The sequence below is a fragment of the Cibotium barometz genome, chromosome 36, assembly GCF_041138505.1.
Source record: "Cibotium barometz isolate CiBa-2024 chromosome 36, ASM4113850v1, whole genome shotgun sequence".
NCBI lineage: Eukaryota > Viridiplantae > Streptophyta > Polypodiopsida > Cyatheales > Cibotiaceae > Cibotium > Cibotium barometz.
Window position 1 is genome coordinate 12256847 of NC_141081.1, and position 18591 is coordinate 12275437.

An 18591-nucleotide genomic window follows, 5' to 3' on the forward strand; every position below is an offset into this window, starting at 1 on the left:
TCAAGGGAAATTTCCTAGGCTTCACTGTGACATAAGGGTAGAGCGGTCCACATATGTGAAATATGGGGGTTCCGCTGTAGTTTCTAAGACTCTAAAAACTGATGGTAAGGGTGGTAAACTCTGGATTGGGGTAGGTCCCAACACTGCTACTCTATCAGCGGGTAAGACCTGCATCACTTTGTCATACACCCAACGATCCTGAGGTATGCGAACCCCATCTATAGTCACCGAGGTGTCGGCCCTGGGGGTACCGACGAACCAAAATAAGCGGATCATCTTCAGCTTCTCAATCCAACGAATCCGCTTAAGGTCGGTGGTAAGGTTCCTAATCTGATCTGCTCGGATGATGAAGTATCTCGGCCCACGACTCCAGAAATCTCTACCCCATCCTCTCTGAATACGAGAGAAATGAGGGAGGGATATCTTCTCTAATATCTGCACCATGGTGTCGCGGAACTCGAAATTCGAGGAGTGACTAGCAGTCTCGAAAATGCATTGGAAAACTAGAAATTTGGAGTAGGCATCTTCCTCTTCCTACAATCATTCAAACATCGATTTAATTTATTTGTTTTAGTAGGATGTCTTTACTAATTAGCATTATGTTAGGTAAAACATTTATTACAAAACAGTCCTTAAACAGCAATTCCTAGGAGCCAAACAGGCTCTGATACCAATTGTAAGGTTCCTCCCTTTAAAAATGGGAGAAACACTTAAGATAGTCCGCTAAGTCTTATCTTGGGAAAAATTTCCTATTCATCGACACCTTGACCCTGTAGAGATTCAAGGATACGATTCATAGGTATGACCTAGCTCTATCCCACAGGGGGAGCGTGATTTCCTAAACATCAAATCACCCATAGGGCAATTGATCAAAAATTGGGCAACTACTAGACTTGATGTCTAGAGACAACGCTTTTTTTCTCCTCTTATGCAAGGCACAGCCGCTGACCTAGTTTTCTAGAATAGAGTTGCCCAAAAACCTAACTATCTAACGTAGGGCTTTCACTTAATCTATTAGAAAGCTACCCGACTAATCGGGTCCACCCATCCGTAGGATGGTGCCGTCAGGGCATTCCATCCTCCCACTTTCCACCCTACTCACGCATCAATTTATTTTCTAATTAATACTACCACACTGTTTGACATAAATAAACATATTCCTTAATTAGGGCCCTTCTTCACAAGGTTCGTTATAACAGCCTTCTTACACAATACAAGCATACCAAAGACAAGATGCAATTATATAAAAAGTTTATACATGAATCCATTTCCATACAAGCCAATCCGGCTCTCTTATTCTTATTCTGCCGATGATCTAGAATTCGGCCTTCCAGCCTCTACATGCTGGGCAAAACCCTACGGGACCATACACCTCATCGTCGGCCGCTGCAGAGGACTCAAGCCGGCCTGTCGCCCTCTCAGGCTCCATCGCTCGATCCTCCCGCCCCTCAGAGGGATGTCTGCGCACTAGGGTGGGCTTATTTACCGCACTAGCCTGGGCCCTCAGAACTAGGCAGCCTCATAATCTCTCGCCTCAATCGGCGATCCTTATTCTCCCAAAGGTATGAGGGATACCTTGGGCCATTCCCGGGCTTTGCTAATGACGCCGCCCGGCTACACAAGCACGGAACGGAGTTAGCGTTGAAGCCAAAAGAAATCTTGAATTCCAAAGATAACAACTTCAATGCAATTTTCTAAGTATAGCATTCACAATTCATGAAGATAGCAATTTCAACGCAATTTATCGAAAACAACATCACATAATTCGTAATTTCATATAACTTTTATGTCCACGTTTTAAAAGAAAAAAAACACCATTCATTAATACTAATTTAAGGAAAATTCTCTTCTTTTGAAAATTAACCAAGCTAACCTGGCCACCGTTTCCTTGAGGGACTTGAAAAGGGAGGACTGAGCCGCACTGGTGGGCGCATCTCCCTCCATCTCGTTGTTACGTGCGCCTCTTGAGGCAATATTTTGTCGTCTTCGGGATGAGGCCATCTTAGGTGTCGCCTTGTAGAGCTCGTTGCTGCGATCGAAACGCTTCAGTCGGATCTGAATTCCGAGCTCGTTTGCTCACCGTATGAGCAAAAGAATATGGCGCACGAACCCTCGCTTGAGCCAAAAATCCCTTACTAAGGTCTACGCAAATGGGGGGGGGAATTGTGAGATGTCCTTAAGGCCAAAGGCAAAAACGTGGAGAGGGCTGGGAGGGGTTGCTGCAAGCCTCTCTGTAAGTCTATTCACACGGGGGGGGAGGGGGGAGAAGAGTTAAGGACACTGGCCCATGGCAAGAGGAGGATGGAGGAAAATTGGCTTATCTGAAAAGAGCCAAATGAGGGGGTGTGAGAGGGGTGGCTGCAAGGGCGGCTGTACTTGCACCAAGTACGCTATACAGGGACGAACAGTGGTACGGACGGCGGTACAATAGGGCATACGCTACACAGAAGTGCGTGCCGACTGAGGAGCACCCCGGGGGTTTATATAGCTGAGGGGTGAGGGTACGGGCGCTGCGCAAAGCAGGGATGAAAGGACGGTGTACCTTCAAAGGCTATGGATCAGTGGCCTGCATGGGTCTACGGGAAAGGTACGGTGTCGGTTGTCTGTGAAAGGAGTGGTACGCATGTACCTTATCCGGTCGGAGTGTCCACCTAAGGGTACGCGTGGACCATATAGTGGGCGGCCGTCCTTTGGTTCTTGGGCGGCCATTGTACGGGCGCCCTAGTAAGTGTGTACGAACCAAATTTTGAGGCGGGTTACCCAAATTTGGGGCACCCGCCTCGATTTGCGTGCCGAACCGCCCCGGGGGGCGAAAAAGTTTTTTGTCCGGGAGGTTCTCCTGGTCGCAGGGGTTCAGACCGTTCGTCAATCGGACGTGCGGTCGTGCATTTATTAAGGTTTAAAGGTCGCCGTTTTTTAACTAAAATGATTAAAATTAGCGTATAGGCTTGATCCGGTGTCCGTTTTGGATGCTGTAAAATCCTATATTAGGGTAAAATCACGCGCAGATTCCAAATTTGGACTCAGAATTTGAAGATTCTAAGTAGAAATGACTCAAATAATAAAATCATTGATATTTATACCATAAAAACTCATAATTACATGGACATTTCTTTATTAGTGAAGATGGGTACGTTACATAGAGCACCACACCAATTCCTTGCGGGGGTAAAGATGATTATGCCCATGCCCAGATGTTTCTCTTCCCTCCTTTACTTTCAATTTCTCTAATATGGCATTATTGAGCTCATCCATCGTCATGTTTTCGACTTGCTTGTTTCTTCGAGTTTCAATTTCTTAGTGACTCAAGACACGCAAAGTCGTAGTTGCTAAAGATGTTTGACATTTCCGATTGCACCAATTCCAACAAATTATCTTCATATTCAATTGCTAGTTTGTAACATGCATCAAGGGTAGCAGGTCGCTAGTACCAAAAGTAATCATACATTTTGTGGTCTCTAACCCCTCTCTAGAAGCAAGGCAATAACTCATCAGTTAACCTCTCCCATAGTTTGCACCTTGAATTTAAGTGCTTAAGACGAGATACATAGTCTCTCATCGACTCAACTTCCTTTTGTTTGATATTATGTAACTGTGCCACAGGGCTCCATCTGTCCCACTTTGGACAAAACTAGGCACAAAAACGTTCTTGAGCCTTATGAAGTTAACCTTAACCTCAAGCTTGAGGGTTTGGAACCACTGATGAGCTTTTCCTTCCAAGGTCAGTGAGAAGGCATGAATCATTGTCACATAACTGACAAGCCCACACGTTTCACATGTGGAATCAAAAATCTCTACATGTTGGATAGGATCTCCGTCCCCAAAGAATTGTTGGACGAGTTTGGAAATGTTATGTGGTTTCATCTGGGAGGGTCGGGATTCTAGAGTAGTGCCTAGTTCTCTAACCATTCCTCGGCCCACCTCTACCACCATATTTAGGAGGTCTGTCCTTGTGGCTGCATTAACGTCCATGGTTGGTGGATCCATCCTTGGCCTTTGAAGAATTTCTCCCCCCTTTCTAGACCTCGTCCCCTTGCTGTATTGGCTCTTCTAGGTATTTCTGGTCCATGGGATGGTCCTGCCCCGCTGTACCTTGGAGTGGCTCATCATCATTAGTCACCTCCATACATCTTTGCAAAATCAGAAGTTCCATGTCTTGTAGGAATGTAGGGTGATTAATCATCTGCTCAATATCCTTTTTGGTGCACAGACGGTCCTCTACTTTGCCTGCCACTCTTGCTAGGTTATCCTCCTCTTCTATGGTTGTAAAACCTTCCTCCGTGCTAGATTCCTCATTTATGGGTTCCAAGTTTGGAATTTCATCCTCACTTCTTCCCATAACCAATTTTGGTTCCTTACCTCATGATTAGAGTGGGTTTAAACTTCTCGTTTCCTTTTGCTCAGCTCTCGCCCTTCAAGTATCGAGCTCTTATTTCCTTAAGGTCAATTCTCATAGATGTCGTTCCACCTCGCTCCTTCTAAGATCTAACTCTAATTCCTCGGAGGTGGGGGAAGAATATTTGACCCATCCTGGCCACACTTTCCATGTCTCGTCTCATTTGGGGGTGCCGATATTCGATAGCCTAGAATTCGACGTTTGGATGGGCACTTCCAGCGCTAGTTGACGGACCCATGCCCGTAGATTGTGCTTCTTTGTCATGATGGCTTAGAGACCAAAAAATCCCCGAGTGATATCAATGATACCACTAGACCTGGGAAGGGTGGTTTCTCCTCTTCCCCAAACCCAACGTATCTTAGCAATTCTTCCATGGACTCTTCATTCTACTAGTTTCAACGTGATGGTCAGGTTTCTTAAGACACTCAGGTCTGTGCTTGTGGAATGTCCTGATCCCACACTTTTTTGATAGGAAGATCCTAGGTGATTCGATGCACTATCGTCAAGTGTAAGATCATCTCTGATGAGTTTTCCAGATCTTAAGTGCATGTATGTATGATTTGATAAGCTACTTTGTCAACCCAATTTGATTTTGCTTCCGAATGTATCACTCTATTTCTAAAGCCATGAAACTACAAAGAATGGTTCACGACATGAAGTGTCAGAAAAAGGTTCATGGCGTGAACGTTATTCTGCACTTTCACGTGCTCAAAGATTTTTGCTTTTAGGGTCAGACCCCCTTTTCTTTGCTATAGGTGTCCCTCCCTTACCGACCTTCGTGGCCTTAGCCTATTTGTTGGATTGAACTAAACTATGAGTCTGTAGAAAAAGTTCACATCGTGAACACAAAAGGGGTCCATTCCGTCGTGAAGATTTTCAAAGGGATTCACGCCATGAAGATTTTCAAAGGGGTTCACATCGTGAAGATTTTCAAAGGAGGGGTTCACGGCGTGAAGATTTTTTGAAAAAGTTACAGCGTGAATGTTTTTCTGAACTTTCATGTGATCAAAAATTTTGTCAGACTGCATGGCATCAGAGGTGTCAGGATAAGGTTGCCTTTTTTGGCAAGGCAATCTTGTGATTTGCGATGTTAATTGCGGTGCTGATGTCGGGGGTGATTCGCGGCGTGAAGTTACAGAAAAAGTTCACGGTGTGAACGTTTTTCTGCAGTTTCGCGTGGAACTTTCCACATCAAAAGTTATGTTTTTGGGTGCAAAATACTTATCCAATTGATCCCAAATTGATTGTGCCACGCCTAAGGAATGGAATGCAAGTTCTTGGCACAGTCGATGTGGCTCCTTATGTTTTTTATTTTTGTGAACTTTTGAAAAAGAAAAAAAATAGAACACCAACCTGTTCGTTCACGTTGGTGCTTCCAATGATGCAAATATCAGAATTAACAAGAAAAAATAGTGAAGCTCTATCCTAAGACCACTTCTCCACACACATAACATCACAACCAATTTCTCATGATTTCTTCCTACCACACAAATCTTATCCATTCATTTTCTACATAATGCACTACCAGAATGCAAGGAAAATCATGAATCTTATGCAATGGGAGCTGAAACTCCAAGAGGATGGGAGAAACAAAGGTGTTTCCCCGATAGCGGCACCAAAAATGTTATGGGCTACCACACCTCCAAGAGGGAACTCAACACATTCACCTAAAGGATGAGCAATAAATCACAACTGTCGTAGGGCACTTACCAATGCTTCAAACTTGAGTCCCTTGAGGCCTCCAAGCTCTCTTATTAAGCTCCACCTCCACGCTGTCACCGTAGAGTTGCTCGCACCGTCGCATAAGGCAATCACTCTCTCTCACACACACACTTTTCCACACAAGCATGAATCACACAAGCATAGAAGAGGAACAATGCTAGAATGCTCTCTCTCTCTCTCTCTCTCTCAATCTCTCTCAAGACACAAGGAAGAGCTCTCTATAGCACAAAGGGGATTGTGTCTTTTCATTATGAGAAAATGCCTTATATACATTTGGCCCTTATTCACACTTGGGCGCCCAAAACTTACTAGGCCTTGAATGGCCAATATCTCATAATGTACAACTTTTATAGTGCCGTTTCATGACACTTATTAATTTCCTCAATTGGAGGATCGTGTTTGTTAATCCAAAACGGGATTAACATTTACAAACTCTATTACGTCTACCTCTGATGTGACAAGAAGTAGTAGAGTCAAAAGAAAAAATCAACCTAGTCAAGGATGATTGGGATTTTTAGCCAAGCCTTCTTCTCTAGGGAGGACAAAGGCAAAGTGGACTCATCATAGGAGGGTGACACTAAGAAGAAGAAAGTATCATTACTACCACAATCCAATGCACTAGATCAAAGAGTGTTGGAAGAGACTTGGAAAGATAAAAATTAATGAAGACTCTACAAACTCTATTACTTCTACCTCTGATGTGACAAGAAGCAGTAGAGTCAAAAGAAAAAATCAACCTAGTCAAGGATGATTGGGATTGTTAGCCAAATTATCACTTTGGGGGGAATGTTAAACATTAATAGTAATTAATGTGGGAATAAACAAGTGCTAGGTGGTTGTGACAAGAAGCAGTAGAGTCAAAAGAAAAAATCAACCTAGTCAAGGATGATTGGGATTGTTAGCCAAATTATCACTTTGGGGGGAATGTTAAACATTAATAATGATTAATGTGGGAATAAACAAGTGCTAGGTGGTTGTGTAAACTAGAACTCTAGTGTGTGTAAGCTTAGCCAATAGTGTAAATTAATTATCACCATGGGGGTGGATGTCAAACATTAATAGTGATTAATATGGGAATAAACAAGTGCTAGGTGGTTGTGTAAATTAGCACTCTAGTGTGTGTAAGCTCATGTTGTCTCATTTTCTTTAACCAGTTGTTCTCTGTAGTTTTGTGATCTAGGAGTATAAACCTAATCCCTGGTTTCAAACATTATTATGTTTATGAGGTACCCATAATTGGAACTAATCTCCTTCTCCTCTTTTTCATAAATTGGCTTTGGAATGTTCAGTTTTATGTCTTGTTTAGCCTCCTCATTGGGGTCTATGGTTTCAATGGCCTTACTGCTCCTTAGGCTTTGCTCAAATTTTCCATGGGCTTCTCTAATTAATGCCTTTATAGTTTCCAATTTTTTGATTTCCTTTTCATCATTGGGATACTCCAACTTCCTTTAGGGTTATTGGCCTTTCCAAGAAGTTTTGGTTATGGAATTTCTATATCAAAGGGTTGTCTCTAATTTCTTAGCATTAGGATACTCTCAAAATTCTTTTGGGGTCACTGGCCTTTCTAGGGCCTTTTGGTAACGGAATTTCTATATCCAAGGGTTGTCTTGGATCGACCTTGTTGGCCATGTCTCTATAGTTCCTTCATCCAAGACATCTTGGATAAGGACCAGTGATTCACCCTTGCCTACCCTCTTTGTATGCCTTCTTTTGTACATGTTTTAGAGGTAGAATTTGGTAAATCAACATCTACCTTGTCTTTATTCAGCTGATGGGTCTAGGCTCAAGTTAATACATTTAGTGGGGCCATTATATTCATCTTAGTTTCATAACACTCATCACAAGCAAAGAATTATGCAAGATTAGTATAAGTGTTTTCTTCTCCACTTGACTTGTTGGTTAATATTTGATGAGGTGATACTTTCCACACTGTGTAAATGTGAAATACTAGAGTTGTCATTGCTTGGCGGATCTTGATCAGGAGCAACCATTTTGAGTGGGATCTATGCTACTCAATGAGTTACTTAACAATGATAACATTATAGTGGTGTGGGCCCCCTAACTATTACATTCATTTATTGTCCCTTCCATTAAATAGAGGTTTAAAATTCTAACACTAACCTACCTCCTTTTATAACATATACTCAAGGAGGGGACAATATCCTCTGGCTCCTACCAAGAGTTCTGGAATTATCTTCTGAGCACCCACTTTTCCCATCATCTCTAATCCCACCATGCTTTGAAATACCTTCTCAATGAACCTGGGTATGGTGGTGGTTTCTCCTCTTCCAAGAATTTGACTTGGAAATGCTGCTCAGAGTGGGGAAGCAACATGTCATTGGCGAATCACCTATCTCGAATCAACACAAGCAAGCTAGCCATGTGATATTTCTGATAGTATGTTGTTTAAGGTGGATGATGCCCTTGATTGGTATGGGGATGTCCTTTTTAGGTTCTTTCCCTACTAGCGCATCCTCGAAGGTCAAGCGTCATCTCCTCATAAAGAGTCGAGCTTACCAATTGGTGGGCCAGTTGAGCATGATGGAGTGCTCCAATGTTGTGTGAGCCCCCATGAAGTGTCTTACATCATTGAGGATGCTCACACACAAGGGTAGTTGGAGGCCATTACCATGGTCATATCACTACATATAGCATATTTTTCAGAGTGGGTCTGGTTGCCTACCATGTTCAAGGATGCCATAGCCTTTGCTCCCAAAGCTTGTGACACCTGCTAGAGGTGTGCAAAGAAAATCCACCTGCTAGTCTAATCGGCCCCTCTAGATTTCTCTTGTTTGGTCTCACTTTGAATGGGGGCATTGATTTTGTTGGCCTAATAGACCCAATTGGGAAACCCGAGAGGTGCAAATACAAATTTCTCTTGCTTGGTCTCACTTTAAATGGTTGAGGCATTGATTTTGTTGGCCTAATAGACCCAATTGGGAAACCCAAAAGGTGCAAATGCATCTTGCTGTGCTACCAAATGGGCAAAAGACCAAGCTACCCCACATAATACTGAACACAATGTGGGCTAGGTATCTCTATGATCATATCTTCACTTGCTTTAAATGTCCCCTGTATCTCATTAGTGACCAAGGGTCACACTTTTTCAGCACAGTTATCACCACCCTCCTCACACAATTTTAGATCTTGCACCAAAAATCTTGTGCCTACTACCCTAGGGCTAATGGATAGGTGGAGAGCACCAATAAGGTCTTGTGCCACATCCTTAAAAAAACTTGACTTGGCACACCCCCTTTTAGCTTTGCTCTGTTGATGTGGAGGCCATCCTCCCATTTGAATTCAACCATGGCACCTTTAAAGTTTATACTTGTCGATGTGTTGACTATCCACACTCAACATATTATGGTGGTTAACAAATTTACCACACCCAATTTTATGCTAAAACACAAGTAATCTACATTAAATGTCACAGCAAACTCATATACAAACAAGCCATGAAGAAATGGTGTCCAAATATCAAACTTGGATACACGCCCATAAAAGTTCAATGGACTATTAACGATGTTTCCCACTCCAAGAGCATGTGGTAGTGAGCTAGGATGTACTCCCTGGTGTTGTTATGAGATGAAGAAATGTATAATAAATAGGTTGTAGGCCAAATAGAAGCTTTGGGCACCTACCCAGACACCATAGTTTGTGTGTGAACACAAATGGCCCCATGTATATAAGGCAATTTCTCTCATAATGCAAACACACTTTCCCATTATACAATTGAACTATCCCTCTTGCTAAATCTCTCTAATAGTCTCCAATACATGCAAGTAAGTGTGTGTGAGTGATTTGATGTGAGAGGAGGGAGAATTTCCCATAGTGCAGTACAACGCGACAGTGTGACAATGCTCACACGAGAAGGTGCATGGTAAGCTACCCAAGTGATGTTGAGCTTGGAGACCTCAAGGGCTACGAGCTCAGCCCCATTGGAATGTTGAGGTGAGTAGAGGTGAGTGGTTCCTTCAAAGGTTTACCCATTGCTCACACTCTTGAATAGTCTAGTGCCACAAACGAGAGTGGGATTTGATGGAGATTTGTGTGAAAATGGTGTGGTTTTTGCTTTGTTTTTGTTATCTTTGATGTGTTAACATGGAGATTAGATGCTTTGATCTGTGTGATTCTACAGTCACAACGAGCGAAAATCAACGTGATTCTATAGTCATGACCGTAAAAATAAATCATGGTTTAGGAGAAATGTGATTCTGTAGTCACGATGAAAATCGATGTGATTTTACAATCTCTGAATTATACATATAAATCATGGTGTACGAAGTGATTCTATAGACGAAAAAAATCGACGTGATTTTACACTTGGCATATGATTAGGATCACAGTGTACAAGCAAACTTGCAAAATTACGATCGTGAAAATTTAAACCTACAAAATTACGATGCAAGAAGAACAAGGTCAAAAGAAGGTAGATGGAGCCTAAAATAACAAAAGGAAGTGGGGGGAATCTTTTGAGAAGCTAGGAGCTTACACTTTGGCTTAAGAATCCCAACCTATCTGAAAGCTTTTAGAGGCTTTATTTTGCACCTCTAGAAGTCCACAAAAAGCCGATCAAGCTCTACAATTCATATCACAAGGTGTGCAACCCAAGTCCGGTGTGAGGAGATGCTTGCAGATATATATTGCTAATGCGGGACACGTCGCCCAAACGGCATTGGGCCCAAACTGACTGCCCTAACGAGTGCTACACTTCTAAATTACTTGCACCAGAAACTCAAAATCTTGTAATTGTGTCTTCTATAAAATGTTAATGTAAGTTTAAGTTTTAACTCTATCACCTACAGGTATCTCAAAATCATGCATGACTTTTAGACTAAGGGATCCCATATGCTAGAAATCTAAGAGAAAAGGGATCCCCTTATCTAAGAGGCTTACAAGAACAAGGTCAAGAAAGGATCAAAAGAGGAAAGAATAGCTAGTCTAGGAGGTCAAAGCTTACCCCTACACATGCAGATGTCTGATTTAGACCTTGAAGCTATCCTTAGGTAGCCATTGCAACCTATGCCACACATTGAGGCCTCACACTCCTTAGGGACTTCATGCCTACATTGGACCAACACTGTACACATGAGTGCTCCATTGGGTTTCACTAAACTTGTAAAATAACCCCAATGTCACCAATCCCAAGGCCCTTGCATAACACTAATTTCAACCCAATCACTTCTCAACCCCCTTTACCCTTTAGTGAGAAAACTCTTTCCACGCTTAGAACAGTTTAAGAAGGGGGGTCACACGGGTTAAAAGATGTCTTAGGCCAAGAAGGAGTTGCACATAGCTCAAGGGATGCCCTTAAACATGTTGCTTGGTAAATATCCAAATATATGAATAAATTTGATGATTCCACGAACTCATATGAGTTTATAGCATTATGATGCTTCTGGATCTATTGATTACCCGTCTAAGGTTTATGCTTTCACATTATGCTTAATGGTCAAAGCTAGTTGTCAATGGTTTACCACACTACGACCAAAAATCAAAGTGAATTTCAACACTTTGAAGGCATCTTTTATGTATGGGTGCTCAAGATAGGGTCACTGGTGATGTGCATCATGTGAACCTTACTCAATGGTAAAATCTCATCGAGGCATGGTCATTGGAGGATAAAATCTCATATGGTTTCATCATTTTTTTTCCTCAATTGAGTAAATTTTACATGATGCACATCACCAATGACCCTACCTCGAGAACCCATAGATGAAAGATGCCTTCAAATTTTTTAAATTCACTTTGATTTTTGTTCATAGCATGGTAAACCATTGGCTAGCTTTTCCCATTAAGCATAATGTGAAAGCATGAATCTTAGACGGGTAGTCAGTAGCTCCAAAAGCATTATATTCAAACACTTGTATAAACTCATATAGGTCCGTGGAAACGTCAAACTTATTTTTATATTTAGATATTTCCCAAGCACCATGTTTAAGGGCATCCCTTGAGCTATGTGTAGCTCCTTCTTGGCCTAGGACATCTTTTAACACATGTGTGACCCCCCTTCCTAAACTATTCTCAGCATGGAAAGGGTTTTCTCACTAAAGGATAAAGGGGGGTTCAGAAGAGATTGGTTGAAATTAGTGTTATGCAGGGGCCTTGGGATTGGTGGCATTGAGGTTATTATTTACAAGTGTAGTAAAACCCAATGGAGCATATGTGTATAGTGTTGGTCCAATGTAGGTATGAAGTCCCTAACGAGTATGAGACCTCAATGTGTGGCATAGATCTTAATGGCTACCTAAGGCTAGCTTCAAGGTCTAAATCAAACATCTACATGTCTAGGGGTATGCTTTGACCTCCTAGACTAGCATTCTTTCCTCTTTTGATCTTTTCTTGATCTTGTTCTTGTAAACCTCTTAGCTAGAGGGAAATCCCTTTTCTCTCAAGTTTCTAGCATATAGGACCCCTTAGTCTCAAAGTCATGCATGACTTTGAGATACCTCTAGGTGACAGAGTTCAAACTTAAACTTACATTAATATTTTATAAAAAAACACAATTACAAGATTTCTATTTTTGGTGCAATTAATTTAGAAGTGTAGCACTCGTCGCGCAGTCAATTTGGACCCCTAGATGACAAAAATTGGGCTCTAAACAAAGCCTCTAAAAGCTTTTAGATAGTTGGGATTCTTGAGCCAAAGTGTCAGCTCCTAGCTTCTCAAAATATTCTCCCCACTCCCTTTTGCTATTATAGGCTCCATCTACCTTCTTTTGACCTTGTTCTTTTGTCATAATTTTATAGGTTTTTTTCACAGCCGTCATTCTATAGGTTTTCTTGTACATCGTGATTCCGGTCATATGCCATGATTTGGTCGCTACGCCAACTATAAAATCACGTTGTTCATACACCATGATTTATCTATATGATTCCATAATTGTAGACTCACATCAATTTTGGTGTGACTACAAAATCACATTGCTCCTACACCATGATCTATCCATACGGTCATGACTATAGAATCACGTCAATTTTTTCTCATCATAACTATAGAATCAGGCATATTAAAGCAACTAAGCTCTATGTTAACACATAAAAGAGAGCAAAAAGAAAGCAAAAACCACACCATTTTCACACAAATATCCATCAAAAACATATCTCATTTGTGACACTCCACTATTCAAGAGGGTGAGCAATGGGTAAGGCATAGATTAGAGAAAAACAAATAATAAAGCCAAGGGATTTCTCCTTGATATAACGGTGCCAAAAATATTAAGGCTAAGAGATAGCTTTAAAGGAACCATGTACCTCTACTCATCTCAATGTTTTGATGGGGCCAAGTTTGTAACCCTTGAGGTCTCTAAGCTTAACACCGCCTGGGTAGCTTACCATTCACCTTCTGGCATGAGCATTGTCACATTATCGCATTGTATTGCACTACGATAACTTCTCCATCCTTCCATGTTATACTGCACTTCTCCCTCATCTCCCTCCTGTCACATCAAATCACTCACACAATCACTTGCATGCATTAGAGAGAAGATTAGAGAGATTTAACAAAAGGGAAAGTTCAATTGCACAATGGGAGAGTGTTTGCATTATGAGGGAAATTACCTTATATACATGGCCATAAGTGTTCACACACACTTAGACTATGGTGGTCGGGCAGGTGCCCAAAGCTTCTATTTGGCCTATGTCCTATTTCTTGTACATTTCTACATCTCATATCAACACTAGTGTTAAAATCCTAAGATCTCTCTAGATAATTGTTATGCATAAACATGCATATATCAGACATAAACTCATCCACCCGCCCAAGGGATGCACACATGAATTATAAAGAAGTACATCATACGTTTACCTTGATGTCCCATATCATCAAGATGTATAACTCCAATCCAATAGCATGTAGCTATAGTGTGAAATGGAAGGTGAGTAGTTATGATCCTCTACACATGAGAACATAACATAACCTAGCCTTAAGATAACATTAAGAGACCATAGCCTAAGCCTTCAAGATAACATAGCCTTGGCCTCCCTTGAGTGTGCCCCATACCCCTATTATATAGGAGGGCCCTCAAGTGACTCTTGACTCTCCATTTCCCATGTGTGACCCTTGGATGCCTGACCCTAACCTTAACCCTTAAGGTTAGTCCTAACCCATGCTCCACTAGAGCTTGTTCCCATGCTCCCATGCTCACAAGCCTAATGTGGGTTAGACTCCTAGTATATGTACACATAATGTGCATATAACATACTTCCCCTCTCTCAAAACATTGCACTCTTGCAATGAAAAGAAGGAGAACTTCGTTGAACAATCTCAACCGACTCCAAGTCGCGAATCCTCTATTTCCTTATCTTTTCACCTAAATTTAACCTCAGGGAATAGTAAACTACAAAGTTTCCTTTCCTTGAATTCAAGTACCTTTTATCAGGTTCTTGTGGAACATAGGATAAATCTTCGGCTTCAACGAGTTCTTGAGGAGTAACTGTGTTATCCTCACCTCCCAGTTTTCCTTTCAATCTAATGATATGAAAGACTAGATGAACTCTAATATGTGGAGACAATTTAAATTCATACGCAACCGTGCCAATCCAATGTATAAATCAAAATGGACCACAATATCTAGGAGATAAATTTGAGCATTTTCCTATTGACAAAGTCTAAGAATCTTTAGGAACATTAAAATAAACCAGTGCTCCTAATTCAAAAGATCGAGATGAGCATCCCCTATCAGCATAAAACCGTGCCCTATCCTGAGCACTCCTGATAGAATCCCGAGCTTTAGTCTCAGCATTTCCTACATATCACGCAAGAAATCCCTCGATGCATCAAGCTCTATGTCCTTAAGACCGACATCAATAGGTGCCCTGGGTTGATACCCATACATAAGCATGAACGGACTAAAACCAATAGCCATAAATTTAAAACTGTTATAGGCAAATTCCATCATTGGAAGATATTTTTCCCAATTTGATGCTTTTCCAGAGACATATGCACGAAGCATATCCTCTACAATCTAATTCATACGCTCTGTTTGCCCATTAGACTGCGGATGATCAAAGGAATTCATATTTAGTTTCCTCATTAAACCATTCAGAATAAAATAGGAAAACATGGCATTATCACAGCAGGAACCAGGGATCCATCCGTGGCCCGATGTACCCACATCTACACATGGAATTATCAGCATCCCAACTTACCCATATCAACATAGATACTCATCAACATCTCGATGAGTCACATATGTTCATCCGTAAACCATCAGGTTGACTGTATAAATCACCTAAAGTATGGAACTAGAGAAAGGAATGCCAACAAAGGAAAAATCTAAATTTCCTTAATCTAAACACAACAAGATAAACTCGTTGAACTCTAAAGAAAGAGATTTCAACAAGTGAAAATGCCGACGAGATTACACTCATCACCTCAATACATGATGCAGGCTATAGATAAAAGAAGTTTATCTAGAGAATGCCCATACTATAACTTCTAGCGAATTTAGAAAATGAGATTATCTTTGAATGTTGAGGTCAACATGCTAAGTGATGTAAGCAAAGTAACAAGCTTGAGCCTAAATTATCCCATAAGATAATATATGTGAGGGATCACTAGCGTCCCATACCACCATGATACCACCCATACATACCTTACCAATTTGAAACTCCCTAGTATGCCGTCTAAGAAATATGAATAAAATCCTATATAAAAAGGAATAAAATGGCCTTATCCCAGACTTTCACATACTAAAACCTGTCTCTATATATCTGAGACTACATCAAGGAATAACTCTTTCTGAGTGCATCATTAGAAAAGAAATTGAATTATTGGTACCTTTCTAATGATAACTACCCAATAAACTTAATAAAGTTAGGGTAGAAAAATAACAATTCACCTAGATATATAAGCAACTAGGTATCTAAGTTGGAATATGTACAAGAGTACAAGGAACATAGTCCAAAATTATGTGCAAAAAACGAAGGCAAATGCTACCTTCAAAGCACATGAAATTATCCAAAAGATCAAAAGATCCTTATAAAACCATGGATAAAAGCATAGAAGCTCCTTGAATCCATGAAAACCATAGTTGATCATAAAAATCAATGCATGCCATCTAATGGACATTAATCATGCCAAAAGAAGCATTAAAATTGGTGGCCAACTCATCAATCTAAAGTATATGAACGTAGTGTTGTTCAAACAAAAACTCCAAAAGCAAGCAAGCAAGTGAAACACATGTGTGTAGCACTCATTAAAAAACCCCTAGACACAAGTGATCTAGGTAGAACCTGATGAGTCCAAATAAAACTTGGAAAACAACCAATAAAATCTACCAAAACAAACCGATCAATTGACCCATGATAGAATTTGTCTTAGGCTTAAGAAATTAAGCATAGACCACACTTAAATAAGTGCAAAATAAATTATCATGGAAAAGTGTCAAAGGTGAAACACACTTTGAACGCCGATTATAGCCATCAAAAGAAATCAAGGAGCATGTCCAAAAAGAATGGCTAAACAATGATAAAAAAATCATGAAAACATGGTTTAAAATTAATCCAAACAAAAATAACTACTAATACGAGGTACATCGTATTAATACTATGCGAATAACCCACATCTATCTAATATCAACGCACGAGAAAACGTACTTCAACATTAAATCCCTCGAAAATATTCAATTCTTGAGAAAAAGAGTTATCATGATTTTTTCTAAATTTTCTCTAATTTTCTAGGGCCTCAAAATATGATAATTTTAAATTCCACCAAACCTATCTTATGGCATTCCAAATCTATATTTTTCAAGAAAACTTTTAGCAATTAGATTTTCCAAAATACCATTGATATTTTAAAAATACCAATTTTAAAGATTTCTTAAAATAATTTCTAGAATATTCCTAATTTTTTCTGAGAATCCTATCGTTACGAAATTTCTAATTCCACCCGCCGACAATTCTCAAATCCAATGAAAATTTATAATATTAATGGATTTTTTATTTTTTTGGGTCAAAAAATATATTTTTAAAGGAATTTGAATGGTCGCGGGCACCCGAATGGACACACCACATGCCAAACACCTACCCCACATTTTCTAAAAATTTAAAATAATCTTTGTCTAATTTTCCACTAAATTTCAAGAATTTTTTAAAATTTTTAATTTACCCCGAACACATTTAGAATATGAACGGTCAAAAAAATTTTGGAATCCCAACGATTTTCCCGGAATACGAAAAGTCAGCAGTTTCGGGAAAATGAAAAGACAAAAAAAAAATTCGGAATGTGAAAGGTCAAAAGTTCCTGGAATCTGAAAGGTCAAAAGATTTTCTGGAATTCGGAAAGCCAAAAGGTCTCCCGGGAATGTTCCCAAGAATGCAGAAAGCCAAAAGATTTCAAGAAGAAATTTTCAAAAAAATTTCAGAGAATTTTTATCTCAAATTTCATATTTTTTGGCTTTTTTCCAAGCTTTTTTAAAAAGCTTTCAAAAGCTTTTTTTATTGGAATTTAAAAAAACTCCTTTTAAAAAATGATTAAAAAATAAAATTTAATAAGCTTTTATTAAAGCTTATAAACTCAATTTTGTGCGGGGGTGGCAATATTTTTCGCCCACCTGTTAGCAAACCCTCCCACCCCCCGTGTGCACCAAAAAGAGAGGTCTCTCCTCTTCTTCTTCTCTATTCAATTCTCTTCTCACCCCCTCCTTCTCTCTCTGTTAATAGAGTGGTTAACTTTTGATTAACTATTTTAACTAAACCAAACTTAATCATAATTAAATACTAATTATGATTAATGTTTAATTAAAAAACCCTATTAAGAGAAGTTTCGGGCGAGAGGAAAATAGAAGAAAAAATGAGAATTGAGAGGCGAAGAGGGTCCCACGCACACGAGAGAGCATTCCATGCATCAACATGCTGCCCCCTACTGCATTTCAGTAGAAAATCGGGAGAAATTTGATAGTATACACGTAGAAAAACCCGTAAAAATGTATTAAAAATACATTTTTAACCATAAAAATACTCAAAATAATTCTAAAAAATTTAGAAAAAATTTCCTAAAAATTCTAGAAATTAATGGAATCCATTCTACTAGAAATATCCACAATAAAACATGTGGTATTTTTGTAAAAATTTCTATTAATGCTTATTTTAAACCATAAAAATTAGAAAAAAATAGCATTAAACTCACGGAATTCCCCTGCAACGTCGATTTGTCCATTGAATAGTAGTAATACGCATTCCAATTGCCATATCGATGATCCACGTACAAATCATCAACACAAATCAACAAAATAATATTTTTATTAGTAAATATTAAAATTTACTTCAAAAAATACCAAAAATTACAATTAAAAAGAAGAATCAACAACAATTAACTAGAGATTGCTCTAATACCAGTGTTAAAACCCTAAGATCTCTCTAGATAATTGTTATGCATAAATCAGACATAAACTCATCCACCCCCGAGCCCCCGAGCCCAAGGGATGCACACATGAATTATAAAGAAGTACATCATACCTTTATCTTGATAAC